The 14,197-nt window shown below is 60.3% G+C and overlaps 1 pseudogene; it reads right to left on the reverse strand.

Moving 5' to 3' along the window:
* Positions 1-3,342: 3,342 nt before the first annotated feature.
* LOC123089927 (uncharacterized) lies at positions 3,343-4,457 on the reverse strand (annotated as a pseudogene).
* Between the last annotated feature and the right edge of the window lie 9,740 nt (positions 4,458-14,197).

Genomic DNA, 14,197 nt, shown 5'->3' on the forward strand with positions numbered 1-14,197 from the left:
AGATGTCGAGCTTGAGAAAAAGGCCTGGCGTTGAAGAGCGGTGCAAATCTTTGATCAAGTTTTGCACGTGTAGGTAATTATCATGGATGCACCGCTTCTGCACAAAGGCACTCTGGCTCTTGGAAACCAGCGATGGAAGCAGAGGGGCTAGCCGGTTAGCCAACAACTTGGAGAAGATTTTCGATATGCTGTGTATCAAGCTGATAGGGCGATAGTCGCCAATCGATGATGCGCCGACTTTTTTTGGGAGCAGAATAATGTTGGCTGAATTTACCAGGCCAGCGCAGGTGCCTTGCAGGTTCTCGAGCTGCATCACCGCAGCCATGACATCCGCTTTGATGATCCCCCAACATGATTTGAAGAAGGCACCGATGAAACCATCAGGGCCCGGGGCCCTGACCGAAGGTAAGGAGAATACCGCCTCCTTGATCTCCGCCTCGTCGAATGGATCGTCTAGAGCCGATAGGTCGTGGCGATGCATCCCGATGTTCTCCCATACAATGGACTTGGTGCGCCGGGCAGGCGTGCCAAGATTAGCCTGGAAGTGGTCTAGAAGGGCCCGCTCCTTGTCCTGTCTGGTAATTGCCAGCCCCGAGGTGGTGGTGATCGTCTGAATGAAGTTCTTGCGCCTTCGTCCGTTCGCACGAGCATGGAAAAGCTTAGTGGTGGCATCCCCCAGGCGGATCCAGTTTAGCCTAGAGCGCTGTCTCAACTTGATTTTCTGAATGGCTAGTAGCCCCAGGTACGACGCCTTCAGCTGTTTACGCAAATCCCTCTCAGAATCTGGGAGCGGTCTTCCCTCCTCAGCAACATCCAGGCGCCAGATGATCTCTTTGGCAACTGCGATCTGGGAGCCAAGCATCCCAACTTTTTCCTTTTGCCACTTGCGCAAGGCCTTCGCGGTCCGACAAAGCTTGATATGAATCTTGCGGATGGCATCACGGGCTTGGACATGCTTGTTCCATGCCAAGGCGACGGTGTCCTTGAAGCCCGGTAGACGAAGCCAGAATTCCTCGAATTTAAAGGAAGACTTTCTCAAGATGTCGACGCACCCCTGAAGGTATAACGGAGCATGATCCGAGCAAGCTGTAGTGATAGCCTGAAGATGCGCATTGGGAAAGAGCATGTCCCAATCATCGGAGTGGAACACGTGGTCAATCTTGGTAAGGACCGGGTTGGCCTGCGCATTGGACCAGGTGAAACGGCGCCCGCCCAGGTGAAGCTCCTTTAGTTGCAAGAAATCAAGAGCCCCACGGAACTTGCCCACCAGGCGGCGATTGATGTTGGCGTTGCTCTTATCTGCCGCTTTAGTGATGAGGTTGAAGTCCCCCAAAAGGAGCCACTCGCTTCTTGCCACGGTCTTGAGTGTCCTAAGCTCCTCAATGAAGGCCAACTTGTCCTGCTCACCCTGCGGGCCATAGACGCCCGTGATAGTCCAAGAAGTGTGCTCATTGAGCATGGTGATGGTGGCGGAGATGGAGCCTGGAGTCGCATGGAAGTCGGAAAGGGTGAAGAAGCGGTCCGACGCGGCCAGAATCAAACCCCCGCGGGTGCCGACGGCCGGGAGGATATAGTAGTTTGCGACGAAACACGGGCCGAGCATCTCGCGGATGATGACATCGTCAACAGCCTGGAGTTTAGTCTCTTGGAGGCAAACAATGGAGGCATGAGAGTCCCGGACGATGTCCCGAACGGCATCCCGGCGGGCACGCGAGTTGAGGCCTCGAACATTCCAACATATGATGTTGACGTTAGGTTGTGCCATTAGGGAAACTTCGTGTGGTCGCGGCAGGAGCAGCTTCTCAAAGCCAAGCAGCCGGTGGATGGACGGTAGACGCAAACACACATGTTGTAGGAGATTACAGACGAACGTGAAGCACCCCAAGGGTGAGACGGTAGGCGACCTCGAGCCGCAGCGATGCGTAGCAGCCGGAGACTAAAACGGGAAGCGGAAAGTAGAAGGCGATACAACTTGGGACGGAAGACCTCCCAGGCCGAGCGACGGACGCAAGGGCCACTAGAACTACTAGGACACCTAAACATCAGTAACTTGAGCCTCCACGGTTGCTTTCTTGCCCTTCTTCAGCTTCTTTTGTGTTAGGTTCTTGGCATGTGAAACAAGCCCTGCGATCGCCTGGACCACAGGAGCGGCTAGCGGAGTGGCGAACAGGTCCAGGTATGCCTGCTTGGCCTTGTCGTCGTAGCCAACGGACGGGTCAAGAACGCCGCAGACCCTGGCAATGATCTCTTGGACCGCGTCCGAGCCGGCGCCCGGCGGGAGCGTAGCCTTCTTCTTGTCTAGGCGGGCGCTGCGACGAGTCCCAGCAGCTGCGACGGCAGCCTTGGCCTTGCGTGGAGCCGGAGTGGGCAGCAGCGGGGCGTCAACACAGTTAGCGACTGAGTCTAGGAACGTGTCCAGAGCCGCTGGAGGAGTTGGCCCGACTACAGGCGCCGTCACAAGGACCAACGCAGCAGGGTCGTCGGCGAGCACCTCGGCGTGGGCGTTGCCGGGCAGCAGAACAACAGCAGCAGACGGCACGCTGATGGTAACCGGATCAGCCATCACAGGCCCATCGGGGAGCAACCCAACCTCCAAGAAAGAAGTTGGCAACACGTTATCATGTGCCAAGACATCCGATGGCATCACGATTTCATGCATGGGCTCCAGGCCAACTCCATGCACGGGCTCCATGCCATCACCAGGAAGCACCACAGCAGCGTCGGGCACCAGGCCATCTTCAGGTAGCACAACGGCAGCGACGGGCTTCAGGCCATCTTCAGGAAGCAGACTAGCAGCAGCGGCCGGCGTGCAGACAACCTCCGCCAAGGGAGCCGCAACAGGTCCAGGCACCTCCAGGCCAGCAGCAGCCCCAAGCAGAGGCGATGCGGTCGAATCCAGGGAGGCCATCACCGGAGCCGTCAACGGCGCAACCAAAGCAGGGGGAGGCGCAGTGATGGAAGGTGCATGCTGTGGCGTGTCCGTGGCCGGGACGAACCAGGCTTCATTCGCGTCCGAGGCGAGCCGAGGCGAGTCGAGCGACAGCCCCGCCAGGCTGACAGAGAGGGGCATAGCCGCATCCACATCGGGCCCAAAGCCGCCATGCACCACTGTAGGAGATGGGATGACGGGGCGCGCCGGCGAGGCCAACTTGGAGAAGAGCCCCTCCGCCTTGTCGACGAGCCCGACGACCGTTCGACGCATGGCGGAGAACTCGGAGCGCAACGGAGCGAGGGCCGCCTCGAGAGCCAAGGCCAACTCATCCCGAAGCACCCGGGCATGCCCCCCGAACTGCAGCCCGCCATCGGAGGCCACCAGGCGAAGCGGACTGAAGTTACCCAGGCCTAGCCCGGACGCCGGAGACACCGGCTCCGCAGCGGCAGGGGACCCCGCCCGGCGACGACCGTGACTTCCGGCCGCCCCGTCCCGGCGACGGGGGGAACGGGTGCGCTCTCTGCGCACCTCCAAGCGAGTCTCCCAGGGCACGACCATCGCACCCGCGCCCATCTCTGCCACCGCCCCCATGCCAGTCGTCGTCGGAGTCGTCGCCGTTGTCGCGGCGCCGCGGCTGGTGGCGACGGTGGTCGTCGGACCCCTGGCCACGGCGACGGGGTGCAGCAGCCCGGGAGGGGACAGGAGCAGGCGCGGCCAGCGTCGGCCCAAGCGGCGGGGGAACGCCATCAACAGAACCCCGGTTCCACACCAGGTTCGACCGAGGCGGAATGAAGGCTGCGGCGCGGCTGTTGGTGACGTAGCAGTCCAGCGGGGCGTTGGCATGGTCTTCCACCGCATCCAGGTGGACCAGCACGCGGAAGGTGGCGCCTCTCTTGCAGCCCGACGGTCTGGCCTCATTGGCGAACACCTGCAGACCGCCGGACGGCCTTGTGGTGAAGGTGAGCCAAATGATCTTCGGGATCAGATTTGGGTCCGCCGTCCACGCCCAAAGGTCGAGCGTCTCTGAGGTCGTCCTGAGCGCAGAGTGGTCTTCTAGACGGTCGAGGGAGCAGCGTCGGCCGATGATGCGTTCGGCGACGAACGGAGTCCAGGCGTAGTCCGGCACATTCTCAAGGCAGAGACGCACTCTGTAGTTTAGAGCCGCACCAAAAGCCCGCTCCAGCGGCCGCCAGGGATGGATGTGGACGATGCAACCGCCGGCACGCACCCGCCCCGCAGCGAGGGCCTCGTCGCAATGAGCCTTGTGGTTGAATTTGACGAGGAACTCGACGGGGTGGTACGGTGTGACAGCCACGTCCGCGTGGCTCAAGCGGAACTGCTTCCGGATGGCGCGGTCGACGTCAAGCGCCTCAAGGCGCCGCGGCGAGTTGACGGACCAGGCGATGGCAGCAGTCTGCTCCCAGTCGAGCATGTCGCGGTCCATGTCGAAGGAGGACGGGATGATGCAGGAGTCCTCCTCCGGGCGAGCGTCCGGCGCCCCAATGCCAGCAGAGACGCGGGCCATCGCGGGTTGGTGTGGAGGAGGAGGAAGGGCCGGCGTGGGAGGAGCGGCAACGACGGCGGCCCAGGAAATCGCGCCCGGCAAAGATGGCGATGGGCGAGGGCGAGCAGCCGATGTAGGGACGAGCCTGGGAGTGGGAGGGACGAGCCTGGGACCGGGAGGCCGTGGCTTGGAACGTAACGGGCACTTGCGCTCGGTATGCCCGGAGAGATTGCAGGCTAGGCAGCGGATGGGGTCCCTGCAAGCGACGGAGCGGTGATGTTGCGGAGCAAGGCAACGAGAGCAGAGCCCCTCCGTGCGCCTTTTGAAGCGGAGCTGGCTCGCCCGACGCTGCTCCTCGAGGTGGAGAGGCGTGGGATGGGCAGAGGATGCAGCAGGCCGGCTTGAAGGCGCGTCCCGTCGGGGACGGCGCGGGCGGCGCACAGCAGTCCATCCGGCCTCGTCCCGAGGCGAGGATAGGACGTCGTCCGACGTGCGTGGACAGCCTGGAGGCACGGAGACTTGCTCCAAATATCTTTCATAAACTAGGTTATGAATTGTCCGCGAATGCTGCCTCGTGCATTTGACCTGTCACCCCATGCTTTGTGTCAGCGGTGCACCTTAGTGCATCTCCTTCGTGTTTAGCAAGTTGGTGTGGGTAGAGGATTACCAAGTTGACTACCATTTCACACGTGAGATCGAGCAGGGTGTGACGTGTTTTAACGAACAGATTGTAAATGACAGGTGATTCTGTTTTTGTAATCCTCCTGCATGGCCGGCAAGTGTGGACGCAAAGGCAGATGAGCCCACCCGACACCGCCTCGCTCGTGAGTCGTGACACGCCGTTAAGTAGGGCGTAGGCTGTGAAAACGTTCAGATGGCACGCCTGGGTCGAGGACATCATTGTCCTACGCACATCAGCGTCCGTCAGTTAATCGTGTCGGTCCAGCCGTACCTATTCAGCCCAAGCCCCAATTCGTATACATGCGACAATACCTGACATAGCTCTTATCCCAACGAAAACGAGTGCGCAGCAATTCCGCGAGCATGCGAGCTCGTCCGCTCCTATGCATTTTCGGCGATAGCAGCTGCTTCTTTGACGAGTGTTGAGTTGAATGGAGCGTGGCAAGTAGCAGGGGCACCAAGATAAATTATGTTCTCATAAACCTGAACATGCTCTGATTTTGTTATATATACCAATGAGCACATAACATGCTCTGATTTTATTATACTAAGGAGCAGCTGCTATCACATGGGAGAAATTCATGTACAGAAAACTTTGGCAAACCAAGAGCTCATCCATTTATTCTGCTATACAAGCAGTGTTCAGTTCAACCACTGGCTGCTTAATAGTAGAAGTAGCATCTATTAGAGGTAGAAGTGTATTGGCGGCATACGAGACTTGTTAACCAAATTACAGTATCAATTCATCAAAATAAAGTAAAAATACTATTTTCCTGAGAGTAAATGAGAGCTTTCATTCAATCTACTCTGTTTGTTCACTTTTATAAGATGTTTTAGACAGCTTAAATTGAACTGTTTTGGGTGTTGTCTTAAATGTCTAAACGGTTTTACAAAAGTGAACGGGGGGAGTAGCAAACATGTTTACATTGTCATTTTCAGTACAAGATATACTGTCAATTCTAGCCCAGGCAGCCAGCACATGTTCTGCCCAGTTGCTCTCTGTCTCCCAACTTTCGGAAAAACAAATCTAGAGAAATGACATTCAATATTTCTGAATTTTGCACCCCAAACAACATGAACTGCTACTGCAATCAGCAAGAGGAGTTCATCTAAATAAAAGTAGGTATGTGGTCGCAGTAGTGGTCATCTACGGGGTTGTGCTGTTGTAGTTGTCGTTGTCAGGATGTGGTGGCCGCCGTCTTCCTTGGAATGTGTTGGTCGCGGCCACCAGAGTGTGGTGGTCGCCTCCTGTTATCTCCATGACTGGCCGTCGCCGCCGCTGCCTACTCGGATTCCGGCGAAGGCTGCCGATGCAACAGCCATTGACATGGATCTCCGTCCGAGGCTGCCGATGCGACAGAAATCAACATGGATCTCTGTCCGAGGTCGCCGTTGTGACGGCCACCCACACGCGGCAGGCTGTCCGCAGCGTCGTAGCAACCACCCATGCAGATACACATTCCGTTGCGGCTGCCACAGGGATTGGAGGTCGCCGTGGCCGCCGGCGAGGTGTAGGTTGCGACGTGACTAGAGATTGACACAGAAACAATTGGGGAGTACCGGGCTGGGGATCTTTTTGAAAAGGACTGTGCTAACCACCAGTCGACTCGTGGTTATGTCGGAGTATTGGGCCACGGGTAGGCTGACCCGAGTCCCAGGACCTTTCAAGACGTCGGGGCAGGCCGCGCCCCTCGAGCCGAGTCGCAGGAGCGACTCCAAGGCAAGCCGACTCCGAGACAAGCCGACTCCGAGCTGGCGACCTCCAGAAGGGCCGACTATGGAGAGTCGGCCCATGACTCCTCCCTCGTCCCGAAGTACGACGTGGGGTACGGTCACGGTGTGGCCGTCCCCCCCCCCTTGCTTATGAAGGGCCGGCATGGCTACAGTGAGCCGTATCGCTGGAGGATCTCCGGCGAGGGGCGGCACTGTTGCAATGCCTGCCCTGACCTCAGCTACAGTGCGTCACGTACTGTGCCCACGACGCCGGCCTGTACGGTCCGAAGACGGCGGGGCCGCCTGTCAGTGGGTGGGCCGAAGGCGGCCTGGGCGCCCCGAAGACGGACCTGTGGGAGTCGGTCCCCCAGGAGTCGGCCGACTCCTCCCCAGGGCCCCACGAGCCATTAACCAGATAGGATGGGGAATGGCGACAGTGATCGCCCGATAGACGGCGGCACTGTTGCCACGACCCAATGACCAAGCCTGCGTCATCAAGGGTGCCGCTACAGTATCAAGCCTGTCCGCGGGACCCGCCAGTCGATGGGCCCCAGAAGACGGCAGGGAAGACGGCGGCCTGAGAGACAGACGGCTGGGACCCGCGCCCAGCAGGATTACTATTGTACCCCCGGAGGGTAGGCCTATATAAACCCCTCGGGGCACCCATGCAAAGGGTTCGGACCTAGATAGAGATAGACCAGATAGCACAGGGAGGAAAGAGTTAGCCCTGCCCTCTCCAGCCTCCCGAAACAGCTCCAGGAGCACCATTATAGTCACTTTGCCTTAGTGATCATGCGGAGACCCCGCAGAGCAGCAGTAGGGGTGTTATCTCCTAGGAGAGCCCTGAAGATGGGTAAGTTCCGCCGGCGTGCATGTCTTCGCCTCATCCCGCTTCCAGGCACCGGCGACGTTCTACTCGCTCCCACCATGATAAGCCATCCTTTGGCATATGTCGTACCCAACCCCCGACATTTGGCGCCCACCGTGGGGCGAGGAGCACCGTCGTCCGGAGATCTGCTCTGGACGGGAACCCTGTTCCTCCCCGGCGAGCACAGCCAGCCCGGCACGCCGGATGGCGTCTGTGCCGACGCGCTGCACGGCGCTGAGATCGCCTGTGCGGCCAGCTGCCTCGCCGATCTTATCGGCGAGGTTCGCCTCTCTGATGAGCCTGCATCCGATGCAGGCATGAGTGTTCCCGAGAGCCTCCTCGCGGGCCTCCTCGACCAACTCCACGTCGCCGGCGAGCCTGCCGCGGACCTGGAGTCCATAGGATCCACCGACCCGATGCTGGTCGACTCCGACACCGCGTCGCTCAACGCATTCCCCACCAACGTGGTGGTCTACGACGAGCCACTCCCTTGCGCGGGGAGCGACGGAAGCACCGTCACTGAGGTCCTTGTCCTCGAGCATGGCGAGCGCTCCGGCCAAGGAGCGCACGACCCGCTTGACGCGGCTCTGCGAGGCCTTGCAGCGCCGATTCCGGAAGACGCCGACGCCGAGACGCTGGAGGCGCTCCGCCTTCAACTCGTCGAAGGCGCGAAGAAGCTGGCAAGCATGAGGCGCTTGTCAGAAGCTTACCAACGCGAGATGGATCGCGCCGTAGGCGGCTCGCCGGCTCCGACCGGGCCTAGCCGCCTAGGCGCGGTCCGACAGCGCGGCGCGGCAATCGCCAACCTCTTCGGGGCCGATCGCCCTGTGTATGCCACGCCCGCAGAGAATATCCGCGCCGCGCAGGCGGCGGCAGACGAGCTCGACGACTTCGAAGGCGAAGAGCGCCGCGTAATGACAGAGCGAGTTCAGCAGCTCCTCGATGCGGTCGCCGCGCAGAATGATGCCAGCTGCCGTACTGAGGCGCCGCAGCGCCAAAACGACGACCCACCGCCTCGCCGAGACCAAGGTGCGACGTCTCGGACGCCGACTGGCAGGGCCCGTGGGAAGAAGGACAAGGAGCCGGCTGTCAGCCATAGTCGGACTCACATCACCATCGAGCGCGACCAAGACGGCCGCCCCAAAGCGGTGGAACGGCGGGACGACTACCTGCCTCCCCCCCTCGCAGAGAAAGGCGAGTCTCCCCGCCGCCCGTGGAACATCCGACTCTCGGCGACCGCCTTGGCCGCCAAGAGGGAGTCGGAGAGAACGACGCCCGCCACCGGATCGACCGACTCCAGCGATCCCTGGCGCTGGAAGAAGAAGACGGGTTGGGTCCCCCCTGCTTTGGACCCCGCATCCGAGATGACCCCTTCCCCAAAGGGTTCACGCTCCCCCGAGACACGCCCAAATATACCGACACCGTGAAGCCGGAAGATTGGCTGATTGACTACTCCACCGCCGTCAACATAGCGAACGGCAACAAGCGTGTTGCCGTAAGATACGTCCCGCTCATGCTCCAGGGCTCGGCCCGGACGTGGTTGAACAGTCTGAAGCCTCGCAGCATCAACAGCTGGGTCGACTTCACCGAGGCTTTTGTTCGCCACTTCAGCCAGCTTCCGCACTCAAGACTATCCCCATCGCCTGGCCCTTTGCAGTCTGGGGCCTGGACATGGTGGGACCATTCAAGACGGCACGAGGTGGCTTGACTCACCTACTTGTCGCAGTAGACAAGTTCACCAAGTGGGTGGAGGTGAAACCCATCAAGAAGTTGAATGGTCCGACTGCAGTGACCTTCATCGCTGACATCACAACTCGATACGGCATCCCACACAGCATCATCACCGACAATGGCACGAATTTCGCCAAAGGCGCCTTGGCCCGTTTCTGCGCGACACAGGGCATCCGAATGGACTTAGCGTCTGTTGCCCATCCGCAGTCAAACGGCCAGGTGGAGCGAGCAAACGGCCTCATCTTATCCGGCATCAAGCCTCGACTCGTCGTACCACTGGAGCGATCTGCCGGCTGTTGGCTTGAGGAGCTGCCAGCCGTCCTCTGGAGTCTGCGCACGACTCCAAACAAGTCAACCGGCTTCATACCCTTCTTCCTCGTTTATGGCGCCGAAGCCGTCATCCCAACGGACATAGAGTTCGACTCTCCGCGAGTCACCATGTACACCAAGGAAGAAGCAGAAGAAGCACGTCAAGACGGCGTCGATCTGCTGGAAGAAGGCCGGCTGTTGGCACTCAGCCGGTCCAGCATCTACCAGCAAAGTCTGCGTCGATACTACAACAGGAAGGTCAGGCCAAGATCTTTCCAAGAAGGCGACCTTGTGCTCCGGCTGATCCAGCGAACAGCCGGCCAGCACAAGCTGTCGGCACCTTGGGAAGGCCCCTTTATCATCAGCAAGGTGCTAGGGAACGATGCCTACTATCTGATCGACGCCCAGAAGCCCCGAGCGCGCAAGAGGGACGACTCCGGCAAAGAGACAGAGTGCCCATGGAATGCAAATCTTCTTCGAAGATTTTACAGTTGATGCGGTATGTATCGCACTACCCTTTTGTATTAAAGTACTAAGACTTTGGGCCCCCCGAGACGAGCTCGGGGACTGCCCTTTTTTGTTATCTGTATGATAAGAATTATGCCTTCAAGTACATTACTTTTATTACAAGCCGCTTGGCACCGTGCCAGACTAGTCGGCCTGGGGACTTGCCGCCTTGCGCTATAAAAAGCTTCCCGCAGTCAGACAAGTAGTGCGCGGTGCCCAATCCGCCTCCTGGCAGAGTCATAGCTCGCAGAGCGACTGTGAGGCAGGCAGGAGTGAGGAAGAACGGGCGCCCAGACGAAAAATGGCTAAGGACCTAAAGCACGAACATAGCGTGAGACGGCCTCCAGCATTTCTGAAGCAGAAAGCCGACTCATGAGCAGCCGGCTCGCCTTCTTTATTAGCCTCTATCAAAGACGGCCGACTCTTGGGTAGTCGGCTTGACGCTTTCTATCCGACTTGCTAAAGAAACTCTAAACGGCCAAGTACTTGCCTTCCCGAAGTAGCCAAGCACTTGACCCAGCGACAGTCCGCAGAGCGGCTGTCCGACAGGCAAGGCAGCGACTAAAGGAAGGCGGCAAAGGGAAAAGCCTAAAGAGCATTAAGCAAGGAAAGACGGAAATCGGATAAATATTTACATAGGCCCTTGGCCGAATCTTTGAATAGAAGTTCAAGATACACCCCGCGGGTGGAATTGTTTAAATCTAACAAAGTTCTCAAAAGATTACTTAAGACAGACAAGCAGAGGTGAAAACAGCAGCCTAGGAGGCGGCATCTGGGATTGGAGGATCGGAGGAGAAGGCGGTGTCAGGCGCCGGGGCAGTCGGCTGGGGGGGCTCGGTTTGATCGCCTCCGGCGGCAGTCGCCTTCTCTCGACGCGGCTCGTTGCTGGAGGCGCGGTCGAGCTGAGGCTGGCCGCCTGCTCCGTCTTCTGGCACCTCCGCCTCGCCTTCGGCCTCCGCCTCGTCCTCCTCCTCGGTGCTGGAGTTGATCACCTCCGTTGAGTCCTCGCCATACACCGGGTTCATCCCGAACCACTCTGCCGGCACTTCCTCGCCGCCTTCAGCGCGCTCGGGCACGAAGACACTGGTGTCCGTGTACTCGGCGATGGCCGCCGCACGCTCGATAAGGGCGCCCTCCACGGCCTCCAGCTCGGCCTGGGCTTCTGACCGGAACGCGGCCAGACGGTCCAGGTCCAGCCCTGGATGCCACGCCTTGACGAACTCCAAGGCCCGGCGCGCTCCGGCCCGGGCCGAGGAGCCCTTCCAGGCCTCAAGACGGCCGGCAGCGACTTCCAGCCAGTCGGCGGTCCGACTGGCGGTGCGCAGAGCCGGCATGTCCGGCCACAAAGCGGTAACCGCCTGGGCGCCGGCACGCTGAAGCCGGCGCATCTGCCGGTGGGCCGGACGAAGACGGGCTTCAATGCTCAGGAGTTGTTCATCGACGGTTCGGGGGGCATTAGCGGCGATCTCCTCACCATTTGCCCTTCGCGCCTCATGAGCAGCCTCAATGGCCAGAGGGACCGCCTGCGAGTGACCAGGGAAGAAGTCTGTCAAGACAAAAAAGAAGCAAGCCGAAAAATCAGAAGTCGGCCTGGCACATAGTCGGAAGCTCGAAGAAACGAAAGAAACGTACCATCAACAATATCCTCAATCTCGTGGAAGCCGGAGGTTAGCATCGCCTCCCTGTCAGTCCAGGAGGAGCGCTCGCTCTCGAACTCTGCCAGGAGAGCGGCTTCCTTCTTCTCGGCCTCGTCCTGAGCCTTCTTGAGCAGCTCCTTCTGCTCGGCCAGCTGCGCCGCCAGCACGTCGCGCTCTGTGGCGAGCTTGCCACACTCCTCCTCCTTGGCACGACGGGCAGTATTGGCCTCGCCCAGCTGCTCCTGAAGAACGACGTTGGCTTCTGAGGAGCGAAAGAAGAGACAAATAAGTCGTCAGCAAAGAAGATCGCCGGGAAGATCCGGCCCGACTGCTCAGCAGTCGGCTCGAATCTCGAGGACTACAGCCCGCGGGTGCGCCAGCGCGCCCCCGCGAAGAAGAAAAACTTACTCCGGCTTTCCAACAAGTCGGCAGCCCACCTGCTCAACTCCTCAACATTGCGGTTGAAGGCAGTAGCGCGGAGGTTGTGATACTCCTGCAATAAGTCATTGAAGACAAAGTTAGTATTTGGAACTTGCCAGAGGGAGTTCCGAACTGCCTGCTCAGCAGCCGGCCCGGAACTCGGGGACTACACCCAGTGGGTGCGCTGGCGCGCCCCCACGGAGAAAAACAAGAATCAAAAAGAAAGAATGAAACGTACTCGGACGGCCGTCCGTGCTGCCAGATGCACCCTGGTGCAAGTTTGAAGGGCGTCGCCTTCAGCGCAGCTTCGCTTGAACGTCCAGAAGCGCTTGATTCAGCGGACCGGTGCCGCCTCCGCGCACCCACCCGATGGGCGCGGCGCTTGTGGCCTCGGCGTCTAAGGTCGCCGAGCTGGCGGCGCCGGTCTCCCGAGGCCGCGGTGCCGAGGTCGCCCTCTCAAGACGGCGGCGCACCGGCGAGGCGACTTGGAGAAGCAGTCGCGCCTCGGCTTCGTCCGTGACCGGCGGCTCCGACGGACCCACCGGCTGTTTGCCGTGCGGTCTCCCAGACGGCGGTGGAGGCGGCGGTGGCGGCACGAGAGTGTCCGACATAGAGGCCTCGCTGCTCTCCTTCTCCACGACGGGGTTCTCGGTGCCGACCTCCCCGGTCTGCCCTGTGAATTCCGGAGGCGGCGGTGCAGACGACAGTGGGGGGACGAGCATCGCCGATCGACGATGCGCGGCCTCCTCGGCACGCCGTCTCGCCGCAAGGGCGGCTTCGGCTTCCTCCAGCTTCTTCTGGGCGGAGGCGGCCGCCTTGTCGGCCTCCGCCTTTTCCAGGCGTTCGGCCTCCTCCTCCTCGCGCTTCTCCCGCGCATTTCGCTCCGTCGCCTCCCGGAGGTCGGCGGCGGGGTCGGCCCGCCAAGTATTGGCGGACGTCTCTGCCGACCCCATGACAGAGGGGACGACGACTCTCTCAAGGGAAAGAAGGGCCCTGAAGAAGAATGGAGGGAGTATAAAGAAGACTCGGACAAGATTCAACGAAGGAAAAAAAAGAGAAGAGCATAAAGACTCACGCAGAGACTAGCGGCGGCCTTCTCACTTCCTTTCGGAAGCGATTGGCCTTCGCGGCCGCCTCCTCCCGTCTGGTCGCGGCGGCCGCCCCCTTGAACTTCTTCAATTTGCCGCCGGGCGCACTCGGCCCGGCGTGACACTTCTTCGCGCCGCCTTGGCCGGCCAGGCCGGCGGAGGAGCCGGCGCCCGACGGGTCGATCCTCAGCTAGTGGCGCAGAGCGACTTCGCCTTCGGCGTCGTTGTCAGGTTAGTCGGCGAAGGTGGCCGAGGGCCTGAAGTCGCCTTCTGCTCCTCCTCCCCCGCCTTCGTCGTCGGCTTCCATCGCCGCCGCCCCCAAGTCGGGGTCGTCGACGTCGCTGTCCGCACGATCAGGAACATACTCGCAGGGCTGCCTCGTGGCGCCGGCTGCAGGCTGCATAAGGGGATTCTAGCTCAGAAGAAACCGACAAGAGTCAGAAGCCGGAGTCGGCTGCAAAGAAGACAAAACAATAGAGGGACGCGACTTACCACTGGTGGGGGGTTGTCGCGCGAGTACGGCTCCTTGCCGAACTGCCAGTCCTCCCCGAACTCGCAGTTCGCGATATAATTCACCATGTTTGCCACCTCCGCGCGGGGCATCTCCTTGGTGCACATCCGACTCGGGTCTCGGAGGCCGCTCATCTGACAGATCAGGTGAGGCCGACCTTGGAGCGGGAGAACTCGGCGCGCCACGAAGGCGGCCAGCAAGTCGGCCCAACGAGACCCTCCGACTGTGTCAAGACCCGGAGTCGCGCTACGACGGCGGCTCCGGCAGGAGTCAGCGTCTTGACTCGGTGAGACCAG

The sequence above is a fragment of the Triticum aestivum genome, chromosome 4B (assembly GCF_018294505.1).
Source record: "Triticum aestivum cultivar Chinese Spring chromosome 4B, IWGSC CS RefSeq v2.1, whole genome shotgun sequence".
Classification (NCBI taxonomy): Eukaryota; Viridiplantae; Streptophyta; class Magnoliopsida; order Poales; family Poaceae; genus Triticum; species Triticum aestivum.